The following is a 25,005-nucleotide window of genomic DNA, read 5'->3' on the forward strand; positions in this document are numbered from 1 at the left end:
TGGAATTAACAAATAAAGCCAATTGCTGGATAACAAGACAAATGGATATAGTCAGTCTTTGAGTGATTGGGAAGAAGGTGAAAGATGAGGTTGAGAGATCCTTACCATTTGCCTACATAATTAATTACATTTGCCAATAATGCTTTCAGTGATATTCATAAAGATCTGAGGTAAATATTAAGTAATCACATATAGTAATTATTTATTAGTGCATGGGTTTGAGAACAGTTGGTAGTAAAGAAAATTTCTGTAAATAAGTATAATTTACACAAAAATATATGAACTCTTAAACAAAAGATGATCTTTTGTATTAACTCACCAATATAGTCTCCTACAATTGGTCCTTCCAAACACTAACATTTTATTTTTATATGGATAGCTCTTGCTGTAATTTCATAGGTCTTTAAACTTTGTAATATTCAGTTCAATGAACATCGTGGAACTCATAGTGTGTATGTGTGTGCAATAAACTATATTAACAATAAATGCATATGATTTATTACAATATGCTGTTGATATTGATAATGAATATTCATTATCCTTAGGGACTATTATCCTTAGGGACTATTCATTATCCTTAGGGAAAGAAAAAAATTTTAATTTCTAGATTAGTTTTCTGTTTATTCTTTCATCTCCAGAGCTAGTGAACTCATTTAAATTATATCCTAAATATTCTTTATCCTGACTACCCACAACTACATAATTCTGTGATATAAGGGATTAGTTCCATCTTTATTGAAATTTCAAATTTTATTTTAGATACAGGGGGTACATATGCAGATTTAGTCAATAGGAATATTGTGTGATGCTGAGGTTTGGAATAGGAATCCCACCCTAATTACTATGGTAATGAGCACAGTACCTAATAGGTAGGACTAATTTACATTCCCACCAACAATGTGTAAGCATTCCCTTTCCAGCACAACCATGCCAGACCAGCACCTGTTGTCTTTTGATTTTTTAACAACAGCCATTCTGACTGGTATGAGATGGTATTTCACTGTGGTTTTGACTTGCGTTTCTCTGATGATTAGTAATGCTGAGCATTTATTGACAACAGTGGCAACATCAATAATTAGACACAAAATGAATGAACTGCAGTGATGGCAGTGATATGAACGAACCATAACATAACCTGTAATTCTTAAATTCCAAACATCTCTCTCTATTCTGCCTTTGGTGGCATTGGCAAATTTATTCTTCTCTCTAAAGCAGAAAGAAGTAACTTCCTGCTTTTGATGTAATAATACCAATAGATTTCTAATTTATTTCCATTTAATTTTTTACAATAATGTATTAGCTTCTTTCCACATACATGTGCTTTCAGTTGTATTGAGTCATTTGGTTTTGTTTTGTTTTTTATGATTCTAAAATATCTCATTTTTAATCTTCTAGGCTTTATCCTTCCTAAATATCCTTGGAATTGTTACTCATTTTGTTACTATCATGGCTTTTTTCCCAAAGGTATAGACTTATTAATTTGCATAATTAAGGTTTTTTAATGGTTCATTTATAATATTTGTCCAAATGGTCATTTGTGCACTCAAAAAATAGTTAAAGAGAACCTATAATGTACCAGAACAGTAGAATCTCACTGTCAAGGAGCAGATGAAAGGATTACTGGTAAAAATATGTAGGGAAAAAGGGAAGAATGTTACAAGGAGAGGTACGGGCAAAATGTAAAGTTAGAAATTGAATTAAAGAGTTAGAATTCTCATTTGTTCTAAAATACTCTTCTATTTGAAAAAACTGTACTTCAGTCATGTCAATCTAATAGTTGACTGTTACACTCAGAGATCAACTGAGAATCATACACCAAAACTCCAAGAAGAGGTTTAGTGAAATTTCAATACCTCTGGGGAAGTTTTTCACTCTTCCTTATGGGTTAGATACCTTAAAATGGTGATTCACCAATCAAACTGTGTAGATTTATGTTTTATAGTTAGGAAAACATGTCTAGTACTTTCTGAGTAACTGAAGATTAGCCACACAAACAATCCTTTTCCCACTATTGCTTCACTCTTTGCCAAAATGCATTCAGGTGAATAAACTACAAAGGGATCATTTGATTGAAGAACATGCAACACAGCATTTGCTGTTCCCCTGTGTCCTATATCAGTTCCCAGTCCATTCTACAAGAAAGGGATTTTCATCAGAGGGTTTCTTTGTTCCTTATTAGAACTCATTTCATTAACAATGGAAAAGGAAGAAAATTATTTAGAACAAGAAGTCATCAGCACAACAAAGTAGCACATGGAGCAACTAAGGAAAATTTTGCAGCCTCAAAAGAGGAACACTCATGAAGGAGTAAGCATGTTCCAACCATATGTTTTCATGTAATAGTTTACAAATGTATCCAACTACATAAAAACTAAAATTAGCCATGTTGGCAGGAAAGATGACCCCCTTTCTGAACAGTGAAGAGTTTAGCATATTTATTTTTTATATAAAAGGAGGGGTGATTAATAATGTTACAAGAGGCCATAAAATAATTTTTCCTTAAATTTCTGCCTAGCTAAGATGTGTCGCTTAAGTCAACTAAAGTCTAATTCAAATTTTGCAAACTTTTGATATATCAGGTCAAGTGACATTTACTAAGACACATAGATAAATACTGCATCCTGTGTATTCTTCTGAAATTGCTTACAGTATGTTCTAGGATTGCATTCCAAAATCTCTGAAGTAAATGAGTAGGGAGACAGTAAAAAAGGACTAGGCCATATTCACTTTTTTTCCTTGGAATTCATTTATCAGTTGAATTTTAAACCTGGAAGGTTGAAACAAATGAGTCTTAGAACCCAAGGTCACCGAGTTGTAGAGCTATTACGAATTAACTTAAAAGGTTTTTAGAAAATAGCAAGCTTGATTAGCTTGTAACGGCTAAATATTTAAAACTTAGGTTTGCAGGCTTCCAGACTTTTTCTGATCTCAACTAGACATCAGCAATCAGGAAAAGTGCTCGTTTTGTGGTACCCTAACTACTGCCATTCTCCTAGACAAAACTTCAGAATATCAGTATGCTCTATTTCTCACAAATGAAATTCTCACACTACCACCTACAGCCCCACTCCACCAAAATTTTCCTTTTTTCACCCTGAACAATTTGTTCATTCCTAGATTGCCAATATCAGTTAAGTGTTGATCATATTCTAGAACATCAAAGTAATTAACAATAAGGTGTGAACGAGGTTTACAGGTTCACAAGGCAAATTTGCATTTTAAAAGAGGGGCTTGTTAAACACAAATGAAGTTCTAATAGGCAGAATGTGTGAAAGATATTTTTTTCTCCAAGAGATTGGAGAAGATTTCTAATGCTCTTTTTCAGCCCTGAGATATTAAGTACCACCTTCTTGGGAATCCTTTCCCCTCTTTAGTCTCTTGCCAGCCACTCCTCTTTTTACCCTACCACCTTTGCAAGTAGAATATATTTAAAATAAAGGATCATCAGTGAGACAAAGAATTAGTTGATAGAACCTTGTGTATACCTGAAAATCTTGAGGCCTCAAACTAAGTAATACAGACTTAATTCTCAGAGTAGTCAATTTAAACAAACAAAAATGGCATGCATAACAGGATTAGCACTTTCTACCAGTTAATTTGGAGGGATAATTTATGAGAGCATTTTCTATAACTACTTCAAAGTTTTAAAGAAATGTCTTTTAGACAATGACAGTGAGTCTTTTTTAAAAAAATAAAATTATTTGATTACATTCATATAAATAAAAAACTAAAGACACCCTCCATATACTTTTTGATGTCATGTAAACTAAGAGAATTGAATCGGAACACCATTTTTTTTTCTAATCAAATTAAGATTTCAGAAAAGAAATACGAAAACATCAGCAAAAAGAAAGGGGAACGTGTCTATAGAGATCTCGGAATCTCTTTTTAAAATTTAGCTAGTAAAAATAAGTAGAACAAAGTAAAATAAAATCTACCTAGTAATTAGAAACTCTTTCTGCCTTACAAACTAGTCTTTCTACTCCAGCCACTTTTCCCCTCAAGTTTCCCCTTCCTTCCAAGGAAAAATTATCTATATAAGGAACCCTATTTTATATCTATATAAGAAAAATTATTCTTATAACTATACTAGAAAAATTATCTATATAAGTGGTATGTATGATACCACTAACAAAACTGTTCACAAGAATTTTGTACTTTAAATTTCAGCGTTTTAGTCTTTGGTCTTGGTGTACAAGATCTATAGTTTCTTCTCTAGGTCTTTTAGGCCATCAGTGTCCATGCAGAGATGTCACCCAGAAATATTGTGGATCTGTGTCAAAGGTGATTATGCTACCACATGCTTGGCCAAATTTTTCTACAGTCTATAAAAGTGTCATAGAAGTTGAAAAGGGAAAAACTATCATTATTTATAAAAAGAAATAATAGTAACTGTTAATAACTTACAGCTTTTCATAGCATATGTAGTTCTTCCCTTCTGGTTTTAAAAATATTTTTAAACACATTTTAGAAAGGGTTAATAATAATGTTCACAGACATTATTTAAATTTTCACACTGAGTAAACAGTAGAATTAGAATTCAAACCTAAGATTCAAAGAACTTTATTTCAGATATTGTACTTCTTTCTCCACCACAAATTTTAAGGGCATATGTGCTTGCTTGTATAAAATAAAGCTTAAAAAATGACCTAAAATTAGAAATCCAAAATAATTCATAGAAATTTTGTTAAACTTTTTAGATAGCAGGGTCTTTCTGATTAAAGTTCTGAGATTAAATTAATGATATTTTAGTTTATCTCTTTCTTTTTATAGAAGTTGGCCAGTAGAGTCTATTTTAATTTGTCCTAAATAGAATGATTATCACTGTAAATGGTGTTATGAATAACTTTTTCAAAGCTTATATACAGAGTAACCCCATAATTTATCATCCAAACTAGGACACTTTTGAGAGTGAAAGTGAACACTACTAATAATTGTGCCTGGGTCATTGGAACTGAAATTGGAACTATCCTGAGTAGACTGAGAGGCATGGTTATCCATAATTCTGAGTCTGACAGTGATGCTGTTTTGAATGAAAAAGTCCGGCAGAATGAAAATCCATGTATGTTACCTATAACTTGCCTTCATTCCACAGTTCCCTTGAAGTTGGTTCTTAAGCGCTATAAGCATTATTGAATGATTCAATCTCACACTCCACCCAAGAGATAGCAGAATGCTGGTGCATTCATTCAAGACCAAATTAGAAGGAAGAGTGCCACCTGCTGAGAATCATTCCCCCCACCCTGTCCCTGTAGTTTTTGAATAACTTGGTAGTTGGGAGCTTCCATGCAAATTTAGACTATTCACAGCCCAGACTGTTGGACGAGAAGACATGGTCTATGCAATATCCCCCAGTAAACCTTAGTCAATCTTCATAGAGGTCTAAGTGATAAGCATTAAACCAACATTTGAAATGTTAAATGGGAAAATCCGTTTGGCAGTTAAATTATTTTTATAACTGACCAAAATAGTGTTGTAAAATGAAAGCCTGTTAAGTTAGTAATTGATTTAAAAAAAAAAAAAGTAAACTACTAAAAAAATAGAGTTTTGTACATCAAAGCTAAATTTGACAGTATTAGGACTATAATTAATCTTAGAATATCTTCATAATGAGCAACAAAATAAATATTATCTTTTGAAAACAGATACTATTTATGAGAACATATTGCTATGTGCCATCCATGTGACATGCTGTCTTCCAATTCTGCCTGTGAAATGCTCCATTGAAAGGTGACCCAAAAGTGTTACATGTGTAAACAGACTAACACTATCAGAAAATGATAGAGACAGAGAGGGAGAGAGATATGAACTAGTATTGCTAACTATTGCTAAATTATTGCTAACTATTGCTAAATTATTGGGAAATTCTTCAAATAAGGTTACTTATCATCCACCTAACTTAAAAAACATTTTCCCAGTTGTTATAAAGTTCAAATTAATTTGATTTGTTCCTGAAAAAAATGTCAGTTTGCTTACGATCTAAACTTTTATTTAAGGTAGAAAGTTTCCCTTCTGAGCAACAATTTGCACGCTGGAAGTGGTAAAATCTCTAAGAGAGAAAAAAAAACTAATGAAACTTTGTTGTGGAATAGTTCACAAAGACATACAAGATGCGTTACATAATGCAGCCCTTTGTTTGTGGAGCCTCTGACAGAATCCTGCAGTTTTAGCTCAAGCTGAAAGCTGCCACCAAAGTCCTCCCTAACTCCAGACAGCTCTGAGTCTTTTTCCCCACCTCCTGCCATAATTACTCTGGCTTCTGATTAAATCACGCCTTATGTTCAAGGTCACTAACCTAAAACGACCCAAAGCTATTCATTTCTCTCCTCAACAGTTCCCTACTACTTACTTGTAATATTTGGAAGGCTTAAAAATAGCTTCTGTCCCAACTTATGTAGTCTTTTCTCCAAAAGCAAATGATATAATAGTTTCCTAAGTCATGGATTCAAACCTCAGGTGAAAAATTTTAGAAATAATTAGCATGCTAATGAGCCTGTAGCATTGGGGCGAATCACAGTCATACAACCTAAAGGACAGAGAAGGAGTCTTATTGCTAGTGGTATTTGACAAACGCTAGTTCCTCACTTAGTTTCAATAGAAGTAGAACTGCATAGGATTGTCTTCATGTTTAATAGAAGACTTGTTTATATCATCTCTTCTTTAAAACATTTATTGTTTGGGGGCTTATTCTACTGTCTTATTTCTTACTTAAAATATGTTGCTATTAATTTTGGAAAATATTTAAAAGTTTGCTTTTATTGTATATAATAATTGAGCTATAATTATATATAATATGTATATAATAATTATATATTGTGTATAATGAGCTACATTGTAACAAATTCTTGTCATATAATTTTTTATTATAGACTCTAATTTTCCTTTTTTTGACCTGGTTTAATCCTCTTTTCTGATACTAATCCAAATTCCCCCCTTCCTTTCTGTGTGAGAATTTCATTACATATAAAAGTCTAGCATATTTAATCAAGATGTGAAGCAAATGAATGTTTATTAAGTGCCAAGAATGTGACCAATGTCTGTTATCTAGTTAGGAAGAACAATTTGGTGAATTCAAATTATGAATGTTGTTATTATTACTTTGGTTAGAAATGTGTTCAGCAGCAGGTAGCAAATCCTGACTTGAGTGGTTTAAACAAATAGAGATTCAGTTTTCTCACCTAATAGGAAGTCCAAAAGTTGAGAGGTAGGGAATTCCTGGTATGTGATAAAGTCTGTGCTGACATCTCTGGGATTCTTTTTGTCTTTCTTTCTTGCTTGTCGCTTTACGATCACAAAATAGCTGCCACAACTCCAAGCATCATGTCTATGTTCAAAGAGGGAAGGAGGAGGAAACAGAAGGATTGCCTTTTACCTTCCTCTTTGTAACGGGAAAAAAAGCTTTCTCAGAAACTTGCCTCTCAAGTGGATTGCCACATAGATCTTATTGGCTATAATTGAATCCCTAGGCCACCCTTCTTTGCTAGGGAAGCAAGCAAATTAGAGAATACACTTGTCATAATTGGCTTAAAAATTTCAAAACTCATCATCCAGCACTGAGCACATTGCCACTCTGCACAAAATAGAGGTCTGCGGCTAGGAAGAATGAGGAAATGGAGTTTGGGTAGGAAATAGTGCCCACTTCCACTGTAATAGTGGGGGGGAAAGGAAAATTAGCATGGGCTATAAAAAGTAAAAATTAATTTATGGAAGAAGCAGAACATAAGCTGGACTATAATAAAGGAATTCAATCAATAAAATAATGGTAGGATACTCTAATTATAGAAAGAATAAAAGCTTAAAAGCAGGAACACATGTTATACGTGGTAAGTGGCCACTATATTGTGAATTCCATTATTCTTTGAAGATAGGAAATAAGTCTTATTTGTATTTTATTCCTACTGTCTCACACATAGAAGGTGCTTATTGAATCATAGTAAGTAAATGAATAATATTCTAATCCAGAAGTCTAGACATAATTTAAGAAATCATGGAGATAGTAGAATAGAAAATTTAAAATTAGGTCTCCTGTGGGAATACCAAAATAAAGGGAAACACTAACATAGTCTGCATTCACCACAGAACACTTGTTGGGAAGTACTGGAACCTAGGATGCCTAAGCAAGACAGGGCGAGTAATGGAGGCTGAAATACTAAGTTAATAATTTGAATTTGATCTGTGAAACCCCAATTATGTTTCTAGAATCATGTTTTTTTTAATACACAAACAATAATCTTTAGCTATCCAGCCATTTAAAGCATCAAGCCTACTGCTGTCTCTTGCTCACTTTTTCTCCATGTTCAGTTCTCTGTGATCTCCAGGAAAACTTTGGAAAAATAAAAAGTAGTGTATTGGAGATCTCTACTGCAGAATAATAGTTTACAGTTATTCAGTTTTTGTTCTACTCCAGTCAAGAAGATTCCAATCAAAAAGATCCTAATCAAGGGGATTATTATATCATTTTAATGAATTAATCCCTTTCTTGTTATAGGGATTTCTCTGTCTCTTGTGACAGTTTTTGGCTGAAAGTCTATTTTGTATGATATAAGAATAGCCACTCTTACTAGCTTCGGGTTATCATTTGCTTGGAGTATATTTTTCCCACCTTTTACTTTGAGTCTATGTTTATCCCTAAAGCTAAAGTGTGTTTTTGTTTTGTTTTGTTTTGTTTTGTTTTAGCAGCATATGGTTAGTCGTCTTCTTAATCTATATCTATTCAGTCAGTTTGTATCTTTTGATTGGGGAAGCTAATCCATTTACACTTAATTATTAATAGGTGAGAACTTATGCCATTTTTAAATTATTGTCTGGTTGTTTTGTAGTTCCTTTGTCCCTCTGTTGCTGTCTTTTTTGTGATTTGATTATCTTTTGTAGCAATATGCTTTGATTCCTTTCTCTTTATCTTTTATATATCTACTACAGGTGTTTTGCTTGTATTTACCATAAGACTTCCATAAAACAACTTATAATCATCTATTTTAAGGTGATAGCAACTTAAATTTGATCACATACAAAATCTCTACTCTTTTACTTCTCCTGTATACACACTTCATGTTATTAGTGTCACAATTTACATCTTTTTATACTGTGTATCTATTAACAAATCATGTTATTATTTTTATAGTTTTGTCTTTTAATGTTTATACCAGAGTTGAAAGTGATTTACACACTATCATTAGAGCACTAGAGCTTTCTAGTATTTGACTATACACTTAATTTTTTTGGCAAGTTTTATACTTTCATCTTTTCATGCTGCTGATCAACATCCTTTCAGCTTAAAGAACTTTTCATGCAAAGCAGGTATAGTGATGGTGAACACCCTCAACATGTCTGTCTAGGAAAGTCTTTACCTCTTCTTTATTTCTGAAGGATAGCTTTTCTGAGTATACTGTTCTTGGTTGACAGGTTGTTGTTGTTTTTTGATCTTCAGTACTTTGAATATGTCATCTTACTTTCTCTTTGCCTGTGAGGATTCTGCTGAGAAATTTGCTGACAGTCTTATGGGGACTCCCTTGAATGTGATGAGTTGCTTCGCTCTTGTTGCTCTCAAAATTCTCTGTCTTTGACTTTTGACAATTGGATTATAATTTAATTTAATGTAGATCTTTGGAGTTCTTTGGACTTCATGAATCTGGATGTTGATTTCTCTCCCCTGATTTGGGAAGTTCCTTGCCATTATTTCTTTCAATAGGCTTTCCACCCCTTTCCCTCTCTTCTCCCAAGAATTCCCTAATGTGTTTATTGATTCACTTGTTGGAGTCCCATAAGTCACTTAGGCCTTCCTCACTTTTCGTCATTCTTTTTTCTTTGTATTCCTGACTGCATAATTTCAAATGATCGGTCTTTGTGTTCACTGTTTCTTCTGCTTGATTAGGTCTGCTTTTGAACTCCTCTAGTGAATCTTTCTGTTCAGTTTTTGTGTTCTCCAGCTTCAGTAATTCTATTGGGTTCTTTTTTATTATCTCTATCTCTTTATTTAACTTCTCATTTTATTCTTGTATCTTTTTCCTAATTTTATTTAGCTATCTCTCAGTGTTCTCTTGTAACTCACTGGGCTTCTTTAAGACATCTATTTTGCATTCTTTGTCAGTTAATTCAGGGATCTCTGTTTCTTTCAGGATGGTTATTGGAGATGACTCTTTCTGTTCCTTATAGATTTTCTTTGTGATCCGTACATTTGAAGTAGCAGCTATCTTCCCAGTCTTTATAGACTAGTTTTGATGAGTGGAGACCTTTACCAGTTCATGGTGCTTAATATGAGACAAGATAGAGACAAACACCTTGGGGAGCACAGTCTAAGACTGGGGGCAAGGCCCTTTACACTTCTTTCCTGGCCTTCTCAAGGAAAAGGCTTAGTTCTGCGCTTTTTTCTTATTATACAGAGCAGTGCCAGCTGCAAAAGGATGCCTGCTCCTTTTATTTTTTGCTAACTAGCCCTCAGAACCAAGTTCTAATGGTCGTACAAGGTAAAATGGAAACTGGCTTCACAGAGGGCACTCTGAAATGCTGAGAATAAGGCCCCCTTCATTCCCTTTCCTCCCTCGTGAAAGAATAACCTCAGTTCTGCCCCTATTCCTAGTCTTGCAAGGCAGCTCCAACTGTAAGGAGTTGCCTTCCTCATTTCTTTGTTCCTGCCCATCCCTGGGAACAAAGTTCTACAGGTGCATCAGTACTCAGGATGAGGTAATATAGGAACTGACCCAACAGAGGGTTCTCTCAGAGGCCAGAGGCCAGGAAGCCAGATGCACACTCCAATCCCACTTTCTACGGCACAGGAGAAATCATGAGCTGAAGCAATCCTCTAAGTGATGCGCTAAGCCAGTCTGGGGGAAGTAGTGACATGACATTCTAAAGTGAAATTGCACTTTTAACCCATGCAAATGCAACTGCTTTTAGTTTGGGATCCTCTAGGGTACCTCTACTTCTCAGCTACAATCTGAATATATTTTCAAGGTATTTTGGTTCCAACATTGTTTTATCAGTATTTCTGTGGAAGAATGAAAGGTAGAGTTTTCCACTCTGCCATTTTGCTGACTTCACCCCTATTATTTGTTAAGACATTAATTTTACTTGAAAAAAAATATGCCATTTGAACTGGCTGATAGACAAAGTGTTAAGATATGCACCACTCAGTAACTTGGCATTTCTAACATGCCTATGGGTCTATAGCTATTTGATTACGTTTACTTGTTACTTTAGGCTTCAGCCTTCTTGATTAGGTTAGGATACATCAAATTATTTGAGCTGAATAGTGCTTCTTATTTTGACAGAAGAATATCTATTTTGTTTTAATTCAGTGATGTATTTTCAGTGGCGGATCTTTAAAATAACTCTTGTAAAACTTGTTATATTTTTAGTATTGGACTTAGATAAGTCACTTATCTGGGCCTCAGTTGTATCATCTGCAAAAAGAGGCAACAGGATTTAACATGGTCTCTAGTTAATTTGAGCTCTAAACTTGTGCGATCTCATTTTTCATTTCAATTCAACATATGTTAATGAATGGAATACTTACATAATGTAAATCAATGAGGTAGAACCTGAGTGGATACAGAGATGAATGTGATTCCTTCATGCAAATAGCTTATAATTTGATGCCTTCAAAATTGAGATGTGTATTCCCCAATACATCCTAGTTCCTTATGTTTGACATGTCATTTATAAATAAGGGTATATTATTTATTTTTTGAAGTGGAAGAAATTTATTTCCTTGTTACTATTTTCATCTCTAGATTTGGAGAAACAAAAATGGGGTCTAAACTATCATTTTAATAATATTGTGCATTTGTATTTCACCTTCATTGCCAAGCATTTAGAAGATTCTGGAATCATTTTCTTATCCATCACTAAAGTAGCCCAGTGCGAGTAGAAAAGGACAGTTATTCCCCTTTTAGTGATTAGAAAACTGGACCTGATTTTTCTGGAGTTATATAATATGCCACTGAATGAGAACAGGTAAAAATGCAGGAACTCTCAAGACTGCCCAGCCAGGTTCCTTTGTACGTTACAGTTTCTTTTAGTAAGTTCTGCAGAGCCTGATTCCTAAATCATCTTTCAAACCAGATTCTTTCTTATTCCCTATCCAAACAGCAGCATAGCCGTTGATGATTTCAGATATATCAACAGGAAAAAAAATTGTGGTGAAAGAATGGAATGTATGCAGCAAGAAGTGTGCTGTGCAAGCTGTGATACAGTGTACAATGTTTCCGTCTTTAGTTGGAATTAAAATTAGAAGTTGAAAAAACTTGGGGACTCCTCCATCAATCTAATCTAGAAACGTTTGACTGTAGGCCCAGAAGTCCATAATGAAACCTGCCCTTTTGCTATTTGAGAACATCATTCTGAACATGCCACCTTGGAAACTTTGCATCAGTTCTTGGTATCACTAGAATTTTCCTATCCTGCTTTTGAGAAGAGTCAGTGTGAGAACAAATATACTTCTTTTTACAAATCTTGAAAGTAGATCCTTAGAAATAGGTGATTACATTTCCTTCATAACCTAAATCTTCCTATGTAGTAAAAAAGCCATATTCGTGTTTGGTCTCATAGTTTCCTTAGTCAAAAAATTTGCATCTAAAAGCCTAGGAAAATGTTTGGCCTGCACAGTTGAATGTTTAAACAGGTGCGCACTGCACTGGTCTGGCTGAAGAAAGGTAGTCTCCTCCACTTGGAAACCCTGACATTAAGAGAATGATTCTTGTGCCAGCTTTCAGGAAAGCTTGTGAAGAAAAAGTTCAGGTGATTCTTAAGTCTTATTACCTGATTATCAGCCCACGTGCCTCGCTTCCATTCTGTATTCTCATGAAGAAATTGATTTAATAGATTCAAGATATTATTAAATACATTCTGCATTAATATTATATGTCCTCTTTGAATCCAACTGGCAATACAATAGAATTTCATTTTATAAATAACACCTTTCAAGCTAACACCACAGGGCACAGTACAAAAGAATCAAAATAGAACACAAATGCTGTAATCAAATGCAGACCCCAGGAAGGCTGATTAAAAAGGCATGTTGCTAGTAAGAACAGCCGACAGGGTAAGTATAGTGGGTCATAGCAGAAAAGCCAACAGAACAGAAGGGCAAACTAAAATAAAATGGAGTCGCCTGCCTGACAAGGACTTATGACACTCCTTTGTCATCATCTCTTTTTGAACTCAGGAATTGCAGAGGAGAGGGGGGTGTGTATGTGTGTTGGAGGAGAGAACTAAACATAGGGTCATTAAGTTTATCCTCAGTACCACACATAACACAAACCAAAAGAAATCATAAGGATAACCGCCTGCAGCTGGCAGAGATGCCTACAGTGTGATTGTGAGACAACCCAACATGGCTTGCTTTGCGGATACCACTGGCTTTCAGAAAACACAACTGTGAAGTAACAAGTAGACCCCTTCCATAGTAGTGAGAACAGATAGTACTGCTGATGGCCAGGCATAGGTAAAAATGGATGAATGGTGAGAAGGGTGTTCTGTGGTCTTGACTTCAGTACAGTCTACTCTCCATAGAACTCTCCTCACCCAATTAGCTTTTCTGCTGTCAGCCTCTCACAGCCGTACTCCTTGCTAATGTCAGGTGTTTGTGGTTTTAAACCCTACCTCTAATTATAGAGCAAAAGTACCTGTTCTCTTCTTAAGGGAATTAGGCAAAAGCAGGGGAGGTAATTTGGAATATACTCTCTCCCTATATGTAAAACTAGTTCTAACAATGATCACAATGTCATAGTTTACCAAGTTGGTCATTTATTGACGCCTCTCTATTTAATATTAAGGGTAGAACAATATAGGACAAGAATCATAAGAAAAATTTCTAAATATGTATTTTTCTGAAAAACAGTAACCTATATTTGGCCAGGCATGTGGGTAATGCCTGTAATCCCAGCACTTTGGGAGGCCGAGGCAGGCGGATCATGAGGTCAGGAGTTCAAGACCAGCCTGACCAATATGGTGAAACCCCGTCTCTACTAAAAATACAAAAATTAGCCAGGTGTGCTGGCACGTGCCTGTAATCCCAGCTACTTGGTAGGCTGAGGCCAGAGAATTGCTTGAACCCGGGAGATGGAGGTTGCCGTGAGCTAAGACTGTACCACTGCACTCCAGCCTGAGCAACAGAGCAAGACTCCATCTCAAAAAAAAAAAAAAAAAAAAAAAAAAAAAAAAAAAACAAACCCTATATTTAAGAGCCACCCCTCCACAAAATTGTCATAGAAGAAGAAAATATGAGTTCTAGAGTTAATTAAAAAGAAAAGGAAAGAGAAAGGAAAAATGATAATTGAAGCAATTTTTACCTCAAAGCTTTTGGTTGTTTGTAATGACTCTCCTGATTACCCACTTAGTTGAGATTCTGGCGTGAGATCACTGTTGCATAAATTTAGGTCAATAGCTTAGTATTTCTGTACATTTTTTTCTTAAGTAAATTATAAACATGTAATTAAAATGTATGTGGGCAGCATTTGGGGGAAAAGGTTATTGTACATATACTGGTACTGTAACTTTTTAAAATATTCTATTATAGGCATTTATTTACTGGCCTCTTATTTTTCTTAATTCTGACAGTATTTGCTTAACTATGTACAGGGAGTTGGTTTATTAGTAAACGTGAACAGTAGTGCAATCAGTTGAAAATATTGAATTATAATCTCTAATGTGCGTTATTTCATGAAGTGTGTGAGCAAATAATAATGTCTGTGCCAGTTACCAATATATTACCTCCCATTGCCTCCTTCCAAATGTAGTCCTCCTTGCCTGCTCGGCAAAAATGTATCTGGATTCTTTGAATATTTTTTCTTTGCTAGCTGGTATGAGGGTGCTTTGTCAGTAGAGAAAGTAGAGAGACATTGCAGAAAGAAGAAATTTTCCTTCCTGGTTGTCATGCACTACTTTGGCAGCCTCCTGCAATGCGCACGGTTTCTCCAGAGCCTGGCTTCTACAATGTAAGCAACTTTTACAGCGTCTAGCTCCTGCAGCAAATGCAGCTAACCCGGTACCCAGCAGCTGAAGCACAGATAGCTTCTCTAGTACCTGGTAGGTAGCAGCTACCCCTGGCACCCACCATACACAAACGTGTACGCACACATTGGGCAATTTATAGCAGAGTGCCTCAGATGAGATACCTCCCTGTAAATAGCTTTCATTGGCACCCTAGAGTGCAGGTTCTACTGATGCAGCTCCCCAGCAACTTCTCGCCATTCAATGAGTTATGACTGTGCGTTGTCTAACAAGGTCTGGATCCTGGTCCAGGGGTCCAGAAGATTTTTATCTTGAGTCCTACATCTAGATCTCAGCCCAGGGATGGAGGAGACTCTTCCTTGGGTATGCTGTCTTAGCCCTACAAATAATGGCTGTTCCTTACATTTGTTATTCTTCTATTCTTTTTTATTTTTTGAGATAAGGTCTTGCTTTGTCACCCAGGCTGGAATGCAGTGGCATGAACACAGCTCACTGCAGCCCCAACCTCCTGGAATCAAGCTATCCTTTCACCTTAGCCCCACAAGTAGCTGGGACTGCAGGCACACACCATCATGCTCGACTAATATTTTGTAGAAACAGCATTTCACCATTTTGCCCAAACTAGTCTTCAGCTCGTAGGCTAAAGACCCACCTCGGCCCTAAGTGCTGGGATTACAGGCATGAGCCCCTGCGTCTGGCCCATGTTATTCTTACATTCTTTAAAGTATTCTTTACATCTTACTAGCTACTCTCATTACTTTAATACCCTGTTATTATTAATAATTTAAACTAAATTGTTCTATTCAAATTGCTGTATGATCTCTCTCTACAAACAGGCCCTGACTGACACATACCCAAAGAATATTAAAATAATCTATATTCTTTGGGAGTAGGAGAAGGTAAATATTATAAGTCATCTTTTTATAGAACAGATTAGTATTGGTACAATGTGCATTATCTAGGGCTGGCTATTAGATGGACAAAAAGTTTTGAGAATTTGCTGCTACACTGGAAAGTGCTACAATAATATGGTGCTATATATTAGTCTAACTGTATATACAGTTTAAAGATCAAATTTTTAAATATTTTACATGATTTTGCTGAGACTTTTTAAAAATGTAAGCTATAATGAAGCAAACAACAAAGGTTGGACTGAAAAATAATTTGTTGACCCTGAAAAGATGTTACAAAATAATAATTCTATAATGTAAATTTGTATATTATTAATGCTAGGATAATGATAACCATCCTTTATTGAGAACTCAGAAAGTCCTCAATACTTTATATTAATTTATTGGATCCTCATATTAATTAATAGAAGTGGATATTATTATCATCCCTATTTTACAAATGGGAAAAGAAAGACTTGGTAAGGTTAAGGAACTGGCCTGAGGTGTACATATAATAATTTCAGAGCCAAAATGTGAACCTAGATCTGCCTATGAGCCCTGAATCTTAACCACTGCCCCCTGCTTCCAGAATACTGACACTGAAGCAAATGGCAAGTCATTTGTGAAAACAAATGCAGGATACTTGCTTTTGTTGGTTTTCATCAAAGATCCAGAAAAAGACAACTCTGACATATCCATAGAATGTATATAGCACACGCTGAGATATTTCTGAGTTAGCTAACCTATTACTTTTTCTTAACAAAATATGGACAAACTGGATGAACATGGTGATCAAATCCCCAGAACCAAAGTGTTAACAGTGTATCAAAACCCAGCAGCCTTTATTCAGAGCTGAATTGAAGGCAGATGAAATATTAACAGCAGTTCTAACAGCATAAAATGAAATATGAGATCCTGTATCCGAAATTATTAGTAACCTGTTAAAGGAAATGCTGAAAAATGGCAGTTACCAAATTAAAACTGGGAAACAGAGCCCAAATGGGAAATTTCAAAAAGTTTGGAGGAAAATAAATGACAGATTGTCCTCTTGGCTCTTATTACTATGCCATCCTAAATCCTACTTGGCAATGGATGGTGGAGGTGAAATAAGAACTGCATTGCTGCCAGTGCTGGTCCTCAGATTTGTAGTCCTAAGTGTCTGTGATGGTGTCTGGGATTGATTGGAAAAGTAGTTGGAAGTCCGTAGCATTTTAGCTTTATCTAAGTTAAAGAGTCTGGAGACTCTTATTATGAAAGGCTTTCTCTCATTTGTGAATTGGCCCCTTTGCTCCACTTTTGGATGGCTGGCTTTCTCCATGCCCAGCTACACTAAATATTCTACATGGGAAAGCTATTTTCCTTAAACGCCTTCAGATTTAAAGCCATCTATTTGGATATGTTGGTGTTTATGACTCAAAATATCTAGCATCAAATAAAAAAAGAGAGATTACAAATACAAAATACCAAGTAGTAAATGAAGGACATATTTTTCCATTAGTAACTGAGAGCATAGAAATTACTATAAGCAGAGTTGTTGAGCAGTTGATGCCAAAGGGAGAAAAAAAAGGAAATGAGCTATAGAACCATAGAATCTTAGTGCTGGCAGAGACTATGGAGTTTATGCAGTCCTACCCTATCATTTTTCAATGAAGAGACTGAGACATGGGGAGTTAAGGGACTTGACTTGCCCAAGACACATAGTTGTTTACTGACAGTCAGGCCAAAAACATTTCCCAACTCCCAGCCCGGAACTGTACAGTTCAGCATGCTACTGCCGTCCTCTACTGAAAATTAACACTAACTCAGCCTGGAACATAGAAGAATTCAGCATCTGTGGGGAGTGAAAGAAAAGATGAATTTAGAGTGGAAATCAGTCTGGGAAAAGAAAAGAGGAAACGGATGATTTGTCACTGTGACTTGTTGGTCAAGGTTGTATAAGATGTTTTGCGTCAGTTACTCCCCTGTGCATTCCCACAAAATACAGTGAAATTATTTGGTTCTAATTCCGCAGGGTTTATATTTATATGTACAGGTTTTATTTGCTTGGCGAATTCTCCATGCACAAGTCATCTCCAGGTGTAGATTGGTTTGTGGATGGCATTGCTATTGAACCTTGTCATTTACATGGGTCTGACTTTCTTTCTCTAGCAGTAAAGTATGCTCCAGGGGAATCTTCTTCATGGGATACTCCTAACTGAGGGTCAGAAGTAGGCTTACGATGTAAGAATTATCTTCTGTTAACCCTTGTATTGTTAACCTCATGGAAAACTTGGGCCATATGTGGGACTTTTAATCAGGCTAATGAGATAGGTGAAATAATTTTCTTTGTTTGGAAGCACAGAGTAATTTGAAGTAAACCAGTAGCAAATAAGATACAATAAAAATGTCCCAATAGGATCCCCTGTGAAATAGCATTGTAGCAGTATAGATCTTCTAGTTTAGTCAAATATTTTTCAGAACAGAGCAACCAGAAATGAGAGAATCAGATAATATGATGAAAACTACAGATGGAATGCTTTGCATGAAAAGTGATTATATACAAGAGAGGGCTTAGGAGTGGGTAGGAGTAGAGTTGGAAAAGAGTGGGTAACTGAAATAAGAGAAGATAATGCTTGACCAGGTCTAGTAAAATATTCCCTGCCACAACCGCTATTCCATGAAGAGATTGAGCCAAGAGGCCTGAATAAACTAACCTTAAGTTCAGAGTTGCCATTATTGTGGGAGGCATCAGGGAGAGCACATCCGGATTTGTGTTACACAGTAATCACTGCTGGGTGTCAGCATTCATCAGCCAGATGGTCAGACCTACAATTAATCAATTAGGCTGCGATGATCAACTGGACTACGTTTTCCCCTTTGGTAAAAAGCCCTCATCATGCGGTTAAGGCCAATAACACTTTTATCCTGTTGCTTTTGGAGAAGCTTCTAAAAATTCCTCTTTTCTTTTTTGGGCCTCTAGTTACTGGACAACTGTTAGGCTCCAAGTTGCTTTGACAACATAGATACCCAAATTCAAGGATTTCACATAATAGATTTCCAACATCCTGTGTCTTCAAGTATAATGTTTAACGTACCCAGACAGAAATAATCTTTTTAAAGCAGCATTGTCAGCAGTGTTACTCAACTGATTTTACTAAAGTCTTCATATTGATTCCACTCAATCCAGTGGAACAATGCTGGAGGGGATTCTTTCACTGGGTACTTTTATACAGATGATATGATGTGATAATCAAATAATATGAATAATAAGCAATTTATTGAATGTTCGCCATATGACAGGTACCGCTGTGATAAGGGTTGATGAACATTGATTCAGTGCTTATAATGATTCCATGAGGATGACAATATTATTCAAAGAGGGAGAAACTGAGACTAGAAAGTTCATTTGCCCAAGGTTAAACAGTTAGTAAATATGTGTTGAGATGACTTAATACCCTCTGAAATGAAAGCTGAAAGTTTATTTTACATTTTCTTACCCATATACATCTGTGCATCTCTAAGGGACAACATTTAGGAACTATGTGGTGGGTCCTCATTATTCCTCTTGAAAGGACTTTAAAGAAATATTTTAGTTGTGTTCCCCAAGTCTGTTGCTCTCCTTCTGTTTTCCATGCTGTTTTATTCTACATCATGTGACTTGAGATTACTTTCTTCCGTCTTTATGGCCATTACTATCATTTCCTGACAATTATCAGTCTCCACCTTGGTATCTTCATCTAGATATGATTTCTCTAAGTCTGTTCAGATACCAAGACTTTTTTGTATCAGTTGACTTATAGAGCAATTTGCCTCCTCTGAAACAAAATGTCTATCACTATTTTTTTTTATGTTGAACCTTGTTTTTCTGTCTATTTTATTTTCCGTCTCCCCTTGCTATATTACAATACTGCTGCAGAGGGAGAGGTGTTTGAAGTCCTGTTAGTGGGAACACCACTTCTTGATGGAGGTTTAATGGAGGTCTATGCTGGTCCCATTGAGTAGAAATATGGTCACAGTGTCATAGTTCCCCTGTGTTTTATCATTAACTGGTATCTCTCTTTTCTTTAAGCTCTTCTCTATCCCCTCCCAAGCTCAATTTAAAGAGTACTCCTCTTTAACCATTTCATACAGGCTATATACAGACACTGTTAACCCTAATGTACTTGAGGTATCAGACTCATAATTGTATTATTTTATGAAATATGAGGCTTTTCTTGCTATTTAACTGCAGTGCTTTGCATTTTATTTGTTTTGCTACTTACTGAATTGGGAAAACAGTGCGAAAATACTAGGATAGTATATAGGAAATCACCATTTCTTAATCACGTTTGGGAGCATGTGGAAGAAAAGATATTTCAGAAACCTTAATGAGCATCTTTTATCCTCCAGGGCTCTACCAGCGCCCTCTTTTTCTGCCTGTGGCACTCTGTTTTGTCCTTGCTATGTTTGGTAAGCAGCTTTTTTTTCTCTTGATGCTTCTTTTCTTACAGTCCTACAATCTTCACCCCAGAGCTGATGAGGCGCTTTCATTTTGACCTGCAGGATTTCTGATATTGCAGAACAGAGCCCTGCCATCTAGACTGCCTTTCTGCTTCATTTTGCTCCTGACCTAAACCCCCCTGCTATTCCAGGCCTGGCCTCTCATGACCAGAGACTGCTGACTCATCCTGGCCTGTGCCAAGCTGTGCAGTCGCTTAGTGATGTGGACAGGAGTCGAAGGACTAGAATGAGATCACTGAACTCATTTCACTTGTTGCTTACGGTACAGTCCAGCATGAGCTGGAAATGTAGGAACCTCAGCCTCCCGAGCAGAAAGAGTAAGTAGATAAAACACACCGCATCACCAAGTCCTCAACAAGCAGTAGTCGGGTGGCGGGTGGGGGCTCGCTCTATCATGGCCGTGGCTAGGGCATTCTGGTTCATCAGGAGTTTTCCTTTGTCCTCTCTTCTTCCTCTTCTCCACAGTCGTACCCTTCCCCCCTTCCCTGAACTTCCCTTCTGAAAATGTCTGGATGGTACAGCAGTGATCTGGGCAGAAATGAAATTTGGCTAATAAGCAGCCTCTGCACAAAATTCTGGAACAGTGACACTGTTGAAATTGCTTAGTTTAGTTTGTCTACTGGGAACTCACATGAACTTCCCAACAGAATTCAAGGGGATGAAATCTTTTTTGTTCTGTTTTGTTCTCCTTTCCTTTTTGATTCTCTTTTTCTTTCTGTTTTGAGGGAGGTAGTTTCAGGAGACATGGCTGCATTCTGGTGTGGTGTAAAGTTTTCCGTCGGGAGACAATAATGTACATTCCTCTGGCAGGACGGGATGGGTTTTTTTTGTTTCTCTTACTGTTGTTTATTTATAAGACATTTCCTCCCAGTTAGTGGAAGTTAGATCGTAAGAGGCTCCAGTGATTTTCCTTCCACCTCCCCTCCCTAATTTCTGTGCTTCAGCACTCTGGAACACTGTGAACTCGACAAACTAATCAGAGCAGGGAGCTTAACAGCCAGGCCTGGACACCCTCAAGAGACTGTGTGCTGATTCTCAGTCGTCACTCCTTGGATCAGGAACCACAGTCCTGGTGAGTGGTGAGGTTCCAGAATTTGATGTGTCAAGGATTTTATTCTTGGTGTCTCTAAGGCAAGCAGGAAATAAAGGGTGTTTTTAAAACAAACAAGCAAAAAATACAATTAAAGAAATACTACCAAACAGTCAAATGGAATGATGAAGATTTTTAGCGGGCACAACTGAGAGCACTCTACGGACAATGGCAGAGCCTTGAGACTATGCTCAGGAGCAGCCTGCAGGCATAGGTTTCATACTGCCACCGATGGATGTCAGCCTTGACATGCCTAGCAAACATGCTTGTGGGGGGAGGAAGATAGGTGAGTGGGGGCAGGGAGGTAGTATTCAGGGAGGTAGATGGGGGAAGTGAAAGTGGGATTAATTGTTCATTTGGAGTCTCACTCCACCAGCTTTCCATGCATTTCTGTTCTGAGTATTTACATTATGCTCACAGTACTTACATACCCAGCTAAGCAGGAAAGAATATCTATATTGGATGTAGAGCAAACATTCTTGCTAATACTGTTCTAAAGATCACTTTGCTAACTGGTTGCTTTTAAATGTTAGGGAACCTCCCCACACCCGACCTTTGGAAAATATGATTTGTCACACCCTCTTCTTTATTCTTCTGCATTCATAGTATCAAGCAGAAGAATGCAATGAGAATCCTTATTTGGTTCCGGGGAAATTTATCATCCTGCCACAGGAAAACTAAATGACTGTCCTCACAGTATTAAACCCAAATATAGTGTTGTCCTCAATATAAGGGACACTGGTTGAGAGTGCTCTGGGAAGCTGTCGAAGGAATGGAGTGGGGGTGGTTGCATCCTGTCTGATGTGAGACTAGCAGAGGAGTCCACAGACCAGCTTTCATAGCCAAAATGTGCCTTCCATATCCTTCTTAATAACTCATACTCTCCCTAAAAGTAGAATTCCTATTGGAATGTGTTTTTACCCTTTACCATCAGGTCCCTGCTTAGTTTCTTTTCTAGAGGTATTCCATCTTACTGAATTTTCTCATATTCTTTCTAATTTCAAGAATCTGGTATGTTCTAAAATATTAAGTGTGGAAAAAACAAAAGAAGAAACAAAAACCAGAAAAAAAAACATGGTGGCCATAAAAGCATTCGACTGTGTGGCAGCATCTGAAGTGAATTGCTTTTTGGAAAGAGGGGGAGTCTTTGATGTCCCCAATATGGTTCTCATAGGCTGAAACTTCCAGGAATCACAACCCAGCCTAAGGGGCACTTACTCGATGTTCTTAAATTTTAGGAGAGAGATGCTATTTTATTGTTTTAGTTGTCCTTGCTATTAACACATTGTCAGTAGATTTCTCCTAGAAGTTTAAAATACGTTAGCAATGGATGATTTTACATTTAACCAGATGTGCATTGTATGTGCCTGTTGCATGTACTCTTGTCCAAGCTGGTACAGTGATCCAGCATATTACATTGGTACTCAGCTTTGGAATTTTGTCTGCTATACTGAGTGATTCAGATTCTTAACCATAGAACTCATACATGCTCGTATATCCCAAGTTTCCTTTAGAGACTGACCTCTGCTACAGCCCTATCAGGTTTGTCAGTGGCCTCTAGGACAGAATCAGCTTCCTATCACAATTCCTATAGTTTGTGAGGCACATTAAATTCCTCAGCTGTCATTGTGATAGGAAATAGTCTCAGAGTTTTATTAGGGCTAGTATGGTAAAAGTTTAATGTTGTATTAATAGTAAAGTTTGCCTATTGTAGTTAGCTCATGTTAGTTAGTACTACACTATTTATGTGAATTTCTTGGGTAATTTTCATTAGTTATCTTGTTTTCTAAAGAAAAAAAGTTTAAAGGGAAATGGTGTTAAATGTTTACAATATGGTATAAAAAATGTAACTAGCTCTTAGGCCATAACCACCAAGACCTACATAGGAGGTTAACATTCCTCAGTTAATATTCAAACTGCGCAGACTCCCAGGAAAACTATCTCATAGTCTCTGGTAGGGATGTCTATTAGAACTGCACTGAGGGCAAGCTAGATCTCTAACGCTTTGAAAACATGTTATTATTGACTGCATAGGAAATTATATAAGCCACTTTAAGCAGAGAATAGGTGAAAACACATATTTAAGAGTATTCCCAAGACATGACATTTTAAAAATATATAATCTGCCAGAGAGGTTTCTCTTATAGTGGCTGAGATCTGGAGTTCCAAGTGGCCGTGGAAGAATTTCATGACTAAATTGAAATATATAAGAAGTCAGAATTTGATTAGTATACCTGCGATACAAAGGCAAGACAATGATATATTTCTTTGTGTTTCAATGGCTATGTTAATATTACCTATGTTTTCAATACCTTGATTATAAGCCTTCACAACGTACTATCAGTAACTCAGTTTCCTAGTGCTAACCTGGAAATTCTAATTTCATTAAATTAGTAAGGATGCATGTTGTGAAATGTATATTTCCTTGCGTGCATATTTTGGCTGTAAGTACTTCCTATATGCTATATTCATTTAATTAGGCAGTCGCAAATATACACAAATGAAATTGCTAAATAACAGAATTGTCACTACCCCAATAAGAAGTTGTTCTTTCTTATTTGTATAGAAATGGTTTTTAGTATTTATGTGATTCCCCTAAGAAAGACATATATTTTAAAACCTTAAAAAGGAGTTGATTGCTTGCATCATATGATTGTATATGTATGTTAGCTTATAAATGCCTACAGATATGCACAACCATATATCTATGTTCAACTATTAAAAATATGACCAAATTCTAGACAGGCTTACTTGCCTTTGATTTCAGTCAAATGTTTTCATCATAATGACCATAAATGAAGTATAGTTGACTTTTTGTCATGCTGACAACACCGAAAGTTTACACAAATATTTATGAACAGTATTTGCAAAAAGAAAGATGTAGTTAGCTGATAAGTTTGGTAATTATCCGTCAGCAAATATACACGTTAGCTTATCAACCTAAATTCTATTATGTACAACTTCAAAATATTAATTGCTGTATATATAAAGCAGTTTAAAATTAAGTAAAAAGAAATTAATTGATATTATCTTAAAATTGAGCATACATTTAATGAATTCATTTTATTTTATAAAACTGAGTACATATACAAATGATCCCATTTATTCTATTTTCTCAGCTATTTTACTGTATGTTAAATATTTTGATGCTGTATTTACACATTAGCATCAGCAACCATAATTTTTCTGATACCTTTTCAAGATCAGCCAAATCATATCCTTGACAAGTCACACTTTTTCTCTGAAATTTTGTATAAAACCCAAATTAAAAGTGATCTGACATTGGTAGCATTTTACAAATCTATCTTCATTTAGCATTTATATATGTTTTTAATTTGAAGTTTTTCTATGTATGAAACTGCAGGTGGTTAGAGGGCAGGTTTTGTGTTTTAGGTTTGTTAATTTCTCTCCCAAACAATGTCAGATTTCCTCAGTCTGAGTGGAGAATCAATGAATAGGTGATGAACGAATGAATATCTACATGGCAGTGCATTGACAGTGAATACATCTTGCTTATCATGATGAAAGAAACGGCCGGACACAGTGGCTCATGCCTGTTATCCCAGCACTTTGGGAGGCCAAGGCGGGCAGATCACC

The 25,005-nt window shown here is 36.2% G+C and overlaps 1 protein-coding gene across 34 annotated transcripts in view; it reads left to right on the forward strand.

Annotated features, from left to right (window-relative positions):
* ZBTB20 (zinc finger and BTB domain containing 20) overlaps positions 1 to 25,005 on the forward strand; it is an 811,121-nt gene that overhangs the window by 499,680 nt on the left and 286,436 nt on the right. The window contains exons 1-2 of one of the 34 annotated variants that reach the window (XM_050781956.1): positions 20,434 to 20,635; positions 21,263 to 21,390. The exons of 31 other annotated variants lie outside the window; for them this stretch is intronic. The gene's annotated coding sequence lies outside the window, so the exon portion shown is untranslated. Of the gene's footprint in view, positions 1 to 20,433; positions 20,636 to 20,793; positions 21,391 to 25,005 lie in introns of those variants that run through there. 2 more of the 34 variants (XM_050781937.1, XM_050781952.1) reach the window with 2 other exon arrangements.

This window comes from Macaca thibetana, chromosome 2 (assembly GCF_024542745.1).
Source record: "Macaca thibetana thibetana isolate TM-01 chromosome 2, ASM2454274v1, whole genome shotgun sequence".
NCBI lineage: Eukaryota > Metazoa > Chordata > Mammalia > Primates > Cercopithecidae > Macaca > Macaca thibetana.